An 11,395-nucleotide genomic window follows, 5' to 3' on the forward strand; every position below is an offset into this window, starting at 1 on the left:
GCCACCAACATTTACATGCAAGATCATGCTTCAGAAACTGATATCACCACAGATGAGAAAAGCTTTTAAATAATTAATATGTTTTCTTGGCTCCATATTGTTGACTGACTGGCAAAATAAAACGATGAATTTTACCATGTGGTTGCTGATAAGCTCATAGAAGAAGTGAAGAACGGCAATTTAAATCAGGCTCACAATGAGGAAACCTTAGCTTTATGAGACCCAAAAGCCCGGAATTCTATGACACCTCCAGCAGAATTCTCAGAATTAGGTGGTTTTATTTAAAAGCTCAGTAAACGAAAAAAATCTAGGTAGACCCTGTGTAGGTTTCCACTAGTTTTCGATTATTATTTTATATTGCTAATCTCACCATTTGATAAGGAAAGCTGTTTCAAAACGTTGACTGACCAAGCTGGGCTGCCTACAAATACCCAAGTCACAAGAACAATTTTAACCAACTCTGACCTCTTCTCAATTGAGATTTATGGATTCATAGTCATTTGAAAAACATGCAGCTTGTAGCTCTGCACAAAGTCCTGGGCCTTGCCCCCTCACCAGCTTTAGCTCTGTATTTCTCACTCCTTCCCTTGGTAACTGCAAACTTGGCTTCCAAAATTAGGCCTTGTGCCTTCTCACAGGGGAGGAAGAACAGAAGCTGCAACCTCATGCACAGTCAAAAGCTGCGTCCTGTACGACATGGAAACTTCATGTCCAAGACCTCCTGTCTCCTGGGCAGAGGTGGTGGAATGTACATGCTGGGGACAAGTGCTTACCCTTGTGAGGGATTTTGCAGAGTACATGGAGCATTTTGGGTTTCTTCATGGAAAGAAAGAGAACACAGATGTCCAAAGAGGGGAAGACTTGCTTGGATTGCGTGTGACTCTGAGACCTCTTTCCAGGTAAGAGACATGTCCTCTTCAAGAGTCTTTCAGACTTCTTGTTCAAGTCAATTTGTGCTCTATAACTAATTAAATGTTAACTGGGGCAGGTGATTGAACCTGAGATTAGCAGATTATGATTTCTCTAACTGCCAAACTCAAAACCTGATTTTTTTATTCTTTTCTTTTTAATTTTTTTTTCTTTTCTTTTTAGTACTTGTTTAGTCCATTTGCAGTAGCTTATCACTGCATCAAGAACAGCACCAGCTGAACCACCATCCAGGCTGGTGGGCAAAGCACATCACAGCTGGGGAGAATCTGCTTTGGAGTGTCAAAGTCATAGCTGATAGTGATGAGGAATAAATCATCTTCAACCCCATACTACCAGGAGGTGAGAAGGAATAGACACAGCTCTTGTTTTCTGCATTTGTTTCCTTTTACGTTTGCAAAATCAGGACCAATACTTAATTACTTGCCTAAGTCTAGGAGAAAACTTTTGGTTTATCTGGAGTCCTCCTGGGTAGGGCTGTTTCTTAGACTCCTGATTACAAGGGTGCTCTTTTAAAATAAATGAAAATAAAAACTTAAGTTTAACATTAAACAGGCTTAAAAACTAGAAAGACCAAAAAAAAAACCCAAACCAAAACTTACTCTCTCTAGTTATTTCTAAAGCTATCAATCATCCCCCAAATGTGCAGACATTCCTAGCATTTTTGGTGTTAGTGAAAGAGACTTTGAGATTGCTTTGGACTGTGGTTATTGATTGCTTGCCTTTTTTTCTTAAAAAAAAAAAAAAAAAAAAAAAGGCCACAAGTGAAAACCATGTTTATTTTAATTGACCAAATCCATATGCTGCTCTCCAGGCCTTTCTGAAACTGAAGGGTTTATTTTGTTGTTGTTATCTTATTTTCTAATCTAAATCATTCCATGAGTCCATGACTCACTACTTCGGCTGCCAAGACAAATTTCCTGCAGCTCCATCACCAGCAGGCCTTGTAGACATTCTACTCCTCTCACATTGCTGCTTCAGAAATATGAAGCGCTTCTGTATTGTTCTTTGTGACATATGGAGATCTGAATGGGGCCGGGGGGGTGGATTTTTTTGGTCGTTTGGAGCTATGATGCTTTCACTTCCACACCTACAAACTGGTTTTCCGTGTTCACATGCTGTGCTCAGTGCCCTATCCCTGGGTGGGAAGGAGCAATTTTTCAGGGAGTAATGAGCTCCCTCGTACTTGGCAAAAAGCCCCCAGAGATGGCCCTTCCTTCCAGGAGACTCTTCTCCTGCTGCAGCCTGGGCTCATATTTTCCTTCTCTTATTAACATACTGAAGAAAGTCATCATTAATCAAATCCAAGCACATTTAGCAAAGTTCAATGTGTATGAAAAATTTATGTCAACCTTTAGGCTCTATGACAGCCCCAAGGCTTCACTTAATAAGTTCTATAATGACTTACTGTTAATGGCCAATTCACATTATCTCTTTGAGGTCTATTGGGCCTTTCAGTAACATTTTCTATTATTGATTATGGAACTGTTGTACATCACCCAGACTTACAAGCAAAGCTGTTGTTTATGTTCTCTGCTTTCTAAAATGGAAAGTTGGATGCATTAAACTATAAAAACTCCTACAACATAATTTTCTCCTGTGTTAATTTATGTGGCTCTAGTATAGTGCAATAGTGAATGAAAGAGCAGCTATTTGTGGAGGGCTGGCAGAAGCTCCTGAAAATTACTGGAAATTTGACAGATCTTGTCCATTTATCCAGCAAAATCTACACTTCAAAAAACATTATCCAACTGTCTATAAGCCTTGTCTATAACCGTTTCAGAAGAGGTCAAAGAATGGCTGACTGCCCTGTGTTCTGTAGTTTTGGGCACCAGTGAGTCATATTTAACCTCAGACATCTAATTTCTCCCTGAATTTTATCTGAGGAAAGAAAAAAATTCAAAAGGGAAGGTTTCTGGCAACCAATCACTGCCTATTTCTGTGGCTTTACATAATGCTCCAGCAAATGCTTTTCACTAAACACAATCTCTCAAGATTGTTCAGCACTTGTAACTGTGGTGTTATTTTCTAAAGCCTAGATCCTGTATACACTTACTATTTAGCACAATGTTTACTACTGTGAATAAATGGTAGTTCTCGTAGCAGTAAGTAAAGTACAATGAGGTAACAGTATTGTAATCTAAGTGCTCTCACACTACTGGAAGCTAATATCTCGCACTCTGTTGAAACATCATTAAATGAAAGAATATGAACTTTATGTGCCTACACATACTGCCACTGCACTGCAGACTACTCTGAAGTACCCAGTGTCACGTAAAATTCCTTTCATGGAGGAAAATTCCTCAAGTAACACCTACACATCCCACTAAGAACTGTGAAAATGGCATATTTTTTCTTGTCATGGCCACCCGAAGAGAATTGATTGCATGTTTCATTCATGTAACTAACTACATGCCACTGTAGTAAACGGGGAAAAAATAGAAGAGTAAAATAAATAAAACCATAGGACTTGCTTTAAAACACTTTGAAATAGCAAGCAGAAAGCAGCAAGAATGCATTGTATTGTAAATCACCAGCAAGGCCAGCACCCACTATCAAGCCACTACAACATGCAGATCAAAACAGAGGCGGGCAGTCTGTCTTTCCTTCTTGCTGCCCCTTCCTCTCCCATCACACTTGCAAAACTAAATGTGCTCCAAGTGCAGAGATGCAAGGTCAGAAGCCATTGCCCTGAACACACAAACACACCAGCACCTAGAACACAGATACAAGGCTTTTGTTTGTTTGGGGTTTTTTAATGCCTAATGCTGCACTGTAAAGCCACTTAATACTAACTCAATCAATCTGTAAATACATGGCATGATTTCTGCATTACCAGCTTCACATTTCTGATGCTGGACCAGCAGCTTGGTGGTGGAAGAAGTGGACAAGCACATTCAGACACCTGCTGGCTACTTTTTCAAGTGAGATGACAGGATAAACAAGCCATTTATGACCAAACTCTTCAAAGAATTAAAGTCTGTGCATAACTCTCAATATTCCAAGGAGACTATTGCTGGTAAACTGCTCTCAGCCATAGCAGATAATCAGAAACTTCAGCAAGCAAGCTTTGCTATTAACTCTGCTTCAAAATAAAAAGGGCATGTGTACTTGACTGTAATAAAAAAGCTAGTGCAAAATGTCTGCATGATAATAGCAGAGACCACAGTTTAATGAGAGTTGGGAGAAAAGAAAGGCTAGAATTTCTGAATGTTTATTTGCCCTTGGTGGATTACAAGATAATATGAAAGTCCCTGCATTTTTTTTTTTTTTTAGCATGGGGGTCAGTATGGAGCTGTGCTAATAAAAGAGTATTAGACTCCCACTGCACCTATAAAATCTGGAACCTAAGCTAAGCCTTCCAGCGCAGTGCATGAGGCCACATGCCAGAGATTCATTACAGAAATGGCCCCTTCCCATCACACTTAGAAGAGGTGAGCCAAATTTCAGTACACACCAGCTATTCTGTTTGTTCAGCACTATGGAGGTTACTGTAATAATCTGTCTCCGCGAGCCTGGACTACGTCCTTTCCTGTGACCTCCCCTGTAAGCTCCAGGCACTATCATTCTTTGCTACCCATTTGTGTTGGCTGCAGCATCTAAGGGCAAAATTTATTAGATATTCCTGGGAGTCATGAGCTGGAATAGTTACCAACAAATGAGCGATTCAGGGCTCCCTGTCTTGAAAGCTCTTTCAGAGAAGAGTGGGAAGATAAATCATTCAGGCAAACTATTTTGTGGATGATTGGTACAATGTCATATAAGGAGAGAAACAGAACTCTACAGGACAAGCGAGATAACCTGAGCATGTATGAAAGTGTAAAAGGGACCTGGGTGTCAGTGCTCACCTTGGTCCCTGTTCTCTGGCCACCACTTTGGTTGCATGGCCGTGATGGAGACCCAACACCAAAGCACAGACAGGGAAGACAACTCAACGCAGGTAGAAGGTTTGCCAGAAGGAGGAGTACTGCTGTGAGGCCCAGCAGATAGGAATAACTTCCTTCAAGAAGATGTGTGTAACATTTTAAACAATCTAGACTATCTCTGATTTCAAATGTAACCTTGAAGCTCTTGAAATCCCTTTGTCTCATAAACCCATTGATTTTTAGGTATAGTGACAGACCCCTAGAAAACTTTCATCCATTCTCTGGTGGGATCCTTTCCAGTTGTGTTGATTTAGTGCATCTCTGCTATCATAGCAGAGCGGGAGTCGGGTCACAGCATCGCTATAAAGCATGATTTATCCTTTAGGTGCTTCGTTCACAAAAGCTTCCTGGTTCACAGCTGAACGGCAGTGAATGTCCAGCAGCTAAAAGACTACTGCAATTAATGGGTCACATTAAGAGTTCTTTATCTGCCAAAGAGTTTCCATCTCTCTCCCATTCTCAAAGCCTTCAGAATTAGTCTTTGTGCATAATTTTGAATCCCATCCTCATTTAAGCTCAGAAGATTCATTGTTTGCATTGCCTTATTAGACCTAATTTCGAACACAAGAACTCCTCACCTCCTTGAGGTTCTCCAGGCGGAGTTCATCACGATTTTTTCACTCTATTTGTGCTTCTCACAAGAAAGGAAAAAATGTTCAATTTGGTCGCTGTTTTTTGTTGTTTTTCCTGAAAGATGCTATTTTCTTTCTTGATCTCTTTTAGATTACATTTAAAATGTGTTCTGCTTGCCACCTTCAGTACTCCACCAACTTGCCACAAGCATCCAGAACTTGGTGTATTACTCTCTGTTAAGAAAAGTTGTGGTACAGGTTTGTTTCAGTTAGAGATCAGTGTTGTCATGAGGGAGCATAATATCACTCTCAGCAGTTTAATGAATAAATAGGATAAATACTACACCATTGCTTACTTCTACAGATCCTTCTGGTTCACTTGCAGAAGCTACTAGGAACACCAAGACACCGTAAGGAACAAGGGCAAAGTTTGTAAAGTCTAGGGGTCCTATTAATCAGAAATAAGGCCAGAGGAATCACTAGAGTTACACTACAAAGAAAGGTGGCTATACACAAACTGAATGCAGAATAGTCTCACCCTGCTGAAGGAAAGAAAAACACAGAGGGTTTAGGGGGTGCCGGTGCATATTATTCAGCTTTCATTAACTCTCCTAAGAACAAGCCAAAGAACTGAATTTGAATTCTTGCTGCAATGCTAACTGCAGCCCATCTGTTTTCCATTCCCAACAATAGATAGGCCAATATTTGTGCATTAAAATTTGCTCTAGGATTTGAAGGTTTAAATAGCAGTTACCTCTAAATCTAGAGCATCTCCCCTGTTTCGCAGTTGCATTTTATAAGAGCATTTTGTGTTCAGGCTTCTTTCAACTGTGTTTGAACACTGCTTGAAATGATTCAGGAGTTTTGCTCGACAAACGGTTGCTGTGATCCAAGGCCCATATGGCTTGTTTTGGAGTGTGTAAAGGTCATTGCTTCTGTTAATACAACTAGTACAAATACTTCCCTGCCATCTGACGATGTTCCTCCTTATTCAGATTGGCAGCCATTTCCCCCCCACAATCTGGAATTTCCTTTCAACGTGGGTTGTTGAAGTGGAGATGATAACAGTTTTAAAATCAAAGGTTGAATGCTTCTGTTGAGTTATACTTGGAACCAACCATGTTCTGTATAGTGAGAACATCCCATATGGAAAGGACATATGTGTTGGATACAATAATACATAAATAGTGGATACAACTTTATATAACCCTTATATTCTTATTGCTGTTACATATACTTCTGTAATGAGACAGGTGAAATAGATGACTTCAGTACTGATATTTAAGTCCATATGTTGAAAGCTTGCACAATAAACAGGGAGTTTTAAAGACAGATTTAGTTTTTCATTGTTTTTCAAACATTTGCATTGACATAAGATACCCCTGAAAACGCTGCTGAAATATCCTTACATGATAACACCACAGACAACACTGTAACTTCACATTATAAGAGCCACCATGGATGGACACACATGCTCACGCTTGCACACACCTTCATAAGTTGTCAAATATGAACTATTTGAACTCATTTTTTTCCAAGATTAGTTTAAAAAAAGTTAAGCTTTTGAGGAACAGAGGAGGTAAAAAGTTTCAGTGAAAATGTTAGAACTAAGATTGAAAGTATCTGACAACTTTTTGTTATGAATTTTCACCATTGCTAAGATTTGGAGCAGGGATGTGGAAACTGGCAGCAGGATAATCGTGTTGTCACTGATTTACACTCCAGTCTAAGAAACCCCATCCAAATCTAGAAAACATGTAAGCTTCAGATGGATTAAAAAAAACCACCCAACAACCTCTCAGTGTGCAGATGCTCAGTGAGGACCTGTTAGTACTTGGCAGCTAAATTCTCTAGAGAGTCTGGGCAGCAAATTCTCCAATCCCCTCCCTGCCATCCTCAGGCTCAGCACCAGCCCCCACGAATGAGCCTGGGCACTGAGCTGCCTACAAAGAGGGTTACAACAGGGTGTGGGCAGGGTCAACATAATGACATTTCTCTTTATTTTAAAGGCATTTAAACAAGTTTTCTTTTATTAAGAAATTACAGTAATTTTACGAACCTGCATTACTCAGTTTGAGAAGTCAGGGAACAGTAATGACACGTTTTATGCTCACAGTAAGTCAGCTGCAATCATTTTTTCCTCATGACCACTGTATTACTTTATGGAACTTTATGGAAATTGTGGGAATATCTGTTTCCCCATCTCGTGCCCAAAACAGTAGAAGTACTTTTGCTTGAATAATTTTTAAGCCTTATTCTTCTACATTTTCATCTCTTTTTTTCAGTGTTCTGTCAGTAAATACGAAGCATTGACATTGCTTTGTGAGAACCGTTTCTTATACTTACTTTTTTGGGGAGGAGGTCTGGGGAAATACATTATTCTCTTAACATTTGTTTTCTGGAAATTAATCACCTATCAATCAGATGAAGAACCTAATGGTTTGTGGCCATGCAGTTATTGGAGTCACATTAAGTACTGAAATGTAGCTGCCTTTTTCCAATGGTACTCTGATAGCCAACAAGCCTTATAAAAGAAATCCACATGCTCATTCTATGCTTTTTCATATATCTGATTATAAATTAGCTGAGTGTTTTAACTGAGCTGTGTGCCAGTTGTATGTAAAAGAAGCATTTAAAAGACTTCAAAGCTCTGCTGGTGCCTAGGTACAGGCTTCAAAAGAACCCTGAATCTTAAGTGTCTTTTTCTTTCCCCAAAGCATTTCCCAAGATCCCCCTTGTAAAAGGATCTCTGCTCCATGAACCTATATGAAAGTTTCCCTCTTCTTGTGAAACTACACAATTTTTTATTTGCTTGTTTGTTTCCTATCTAAATAATTGAAAATGCTGTGAATCAAACTGAGTGGAAAAAAATCCTGCAGTGAATTTCAATCGCCGGAGCCAGCCTATTAAAGAATGGATTAACACTGTAGAATGGGAATATTTTAACCAGCATGACCACTGCAAACTGAAATCTAGCGTGTTGTACTCCAGAGTGCTTCTTTGCACTCAAAGAGTGGTTCCTTAATCAACAACTTCACAGCTTTACAGCCCTAAGAAACAAAAAAAACCTGACTACTTCATAAACACAAGACAAGTTTCCTAGAAAATACTTCATTTATTTTTTTTAACAACTTTGTTATGACCGTTACTGACATGGTGAGGCCTTCGCGCTAGGTTACTGGGGATTTTCACACTCACCAAAAAATAAAGAATAAATGTCCACAGGTTCCCTCTGCAAACCATTAGAGAAGTTCCAGGGGGAGCTGCAAAGAGCCTTCTTGTACCCTCATGCTGCTTCCCCCACACAATGCACACCATTGCTGGTGCTCAGCCAACCTTCCTCTGTGCCATTTAACGGGCAGAATTTATTTATTTATCTCTTTTTTTTTTTTTTTTTCAAATGGAGTTGAATTCTGATTGGTTTAATGAGCTGAAGTGATAAAGCAATAAGAAAACTAACTAAATAACATTTCCTGGAAGACACCCAAATTGAATGCAACATTCTACTCACTGTGACAATGATGCTTCAGTCTTACCAAGTCTTCTGATCACTGCAGTGAGGTGCTATCGCCTACTGACGCAAAAAATTCCTGTAGCCCTTTGACCAGGGCATGGCTGATTCTGCAAGTTATCCTGTGTATTATCTTTCATGTCTTTCCCTTTAAAAGTATTCAGAGATACTGTGAAGCTTGTTCCACAAGTCACTTCCAAATAAAAACGTGTTTCTACATTTTTTAATGTACATATCATTCATTGACTCACACTGACACATGTGCATATAACTTCAGATTTCCAATAGATTACAGTATATTTTGGCAGCCTTCAGTTATATGCTATTAAATTACTTGTGTTTTTATAGGGCTGACTAATTGTACTGACTTCCCTTAAACATTGCTCCTATAGCAACTGCTGAATTTTGAGGCACTTCAAGTAACCAGAAACGTGAACAGCAGCACTGAGACTTAACCGAGGAGGAGAGGAGGGAAGGAAATCTGACTCCAAAGGCTCAAAAGACCTCAAAAAAAAAAAAAAAAGATGGACCCTTCATTTATTCCTTCATTTATTATTTTTTAAATCTCAGTGTGTTCAGTTCATCAGTTTAGGAGGCCTAACTCACTGTTTCTGCTCTCTTGGCATTGGCAGTTTGGCAAGCAGATTTCATTACAATAAAAGAACAGGTGCCATTCACACTTTTTTTTCCTTTTTAATATCACTGCATAATATACATCTGTCTTTCTGCTACTGCACAAAACAGAAGCTCAGAGCACTATTTACCAATTATTCCACACATTTTTTTCTTAAAAGCAGGACTGTTACCCCGGTCTGGTCAAACTCTAATTAACAGAGCGATAGCATCACTGTAAAATTGTGCAATTCCTATTTTAAATAATGCTTAGTGTGTACTGCTGCCCTTTTCCGTCAAGGCATTACTGTGTGTTTTGGCACAAAGATATCTGTACTTCTATATCTTCTACCAATTTTACAAAGGTTTTATAAGGCTTAATGAATGGAAAATGCTTTGAAAAGCTGTAGATAAAAGGCAATTTTGAAGGCAGTCATTAGTAGTAAATACCCTCATCAAAATTTTTCTTGCTAATCCTTTATCCTCTAGCTCTGCAGGCTGTGCTGACAGCACAAAACTACCATTCCTCCAAGGTTATTCTAATGCTAACTTACAGACTACAACTATAACAGTCACTTATATTTATAACTTTGCTGGCACCAATGTCACCCTCTTACCAACTTTGATCAGTTTAAAGTGTGCCACCTTAACACTATAGATCAATAGCATAAAGAAATTCATAGACTTTCTAATAGTCTCACCATTAAAACTAATATTGTGTAACTGGAAACCAACTGCTTCAATTAATGGGAATATATGGCTTCATTTTGTAGGCACAACCTTTACATTTGAAAGTTCGGTGACATATGGGTTCCCACTGGTGCTATAATTACACCATGCCTAAAAGTCATCATTAGTTTAAAATGTGGAGGTACTATTTTTTTATAATGAACAATCTTGTGCTGGTTAAGAGTGCATGAGTCTTTCTTTTAACACCAGTTTCAATGGAACCCATTCATTTAGTTCACGGTTCCTCCAGTGGCTGCTACATACCCCTTGGCGTCAGCGTGGGATTTCCAGGCTGACAGCCGTACCTGTGAATTGCAGACTTAAAATGGACTATAAGTGTAAGATAATGGTATATTGTTTTTTATTTGGTCAAGGATAATGCCCTTTCCACCACAGTAATTAAAACTCTGCACTCCAATAGTCCTCTCCTGCAAGGAGGCAACAAGAGCAGGAATGTTTAACCGAGGTAGGAGGCAAAATGAGGCTGAGACAGGTCCTAAATAACTTCTGAAAAATGTATGGGGAGAGTAACCATCAGAGAATCAGGAGATAAAAAGGCCCTCTGAGTGCCTAACTACAGTTGTTGATTACTAAAATTCGCAATATAAAGGTCATTTTAATAGTCTTACTTCTGTTAGATGCCCATATAAAATTGTGGTGCCCATGTTGACTCCAAATTAAGTGGTTGGCTGGTTTTGTTGTTGTTCTGGTTTTTCTGTTTGTTTTGTTAAATTAAAAATAAAATGTCAGATTTGTCAGAACAATGTTTTTAAAGTTTGTGGGGGACAGGAATGGATTAGAAGCTTATAGAGAATAAAGCATTTACTTTGATCTGCAATGAACACTTCATTTTGGATTTCAGTATTTTAAGGACACATTTGTATGGTTCAGAGAGAAAGTTTACACGAACTTGAAATAAACTTCCAAATGAAAACTAATGCAAATGAAAACAAGGAGATGTATTTAAAATCTGTCAAAACTAAATGTTTTGATTTTTGTATAGTTTTTTTTTGTTTTATTTTGTTTGGGAGGGGGGGCATGAATATTTCAGTGAAAGCAATACACGATTTGAAGATGCACATCAATGTCAAGTGTCTGCATTTTCACACAGTTCTGGT

Source organism: Streptopelia decaocto, assembly GCF_964273445.1.
Source record: "Streptopelia decaocto genome assembly, chromosome: 11".
Classification (NCBI taxonomy): Eukaryota; Metazoa; Chordata; class Aves; order Columbiformes; family Columbidae; genus Streptopelia; species Streptopelia decaocto.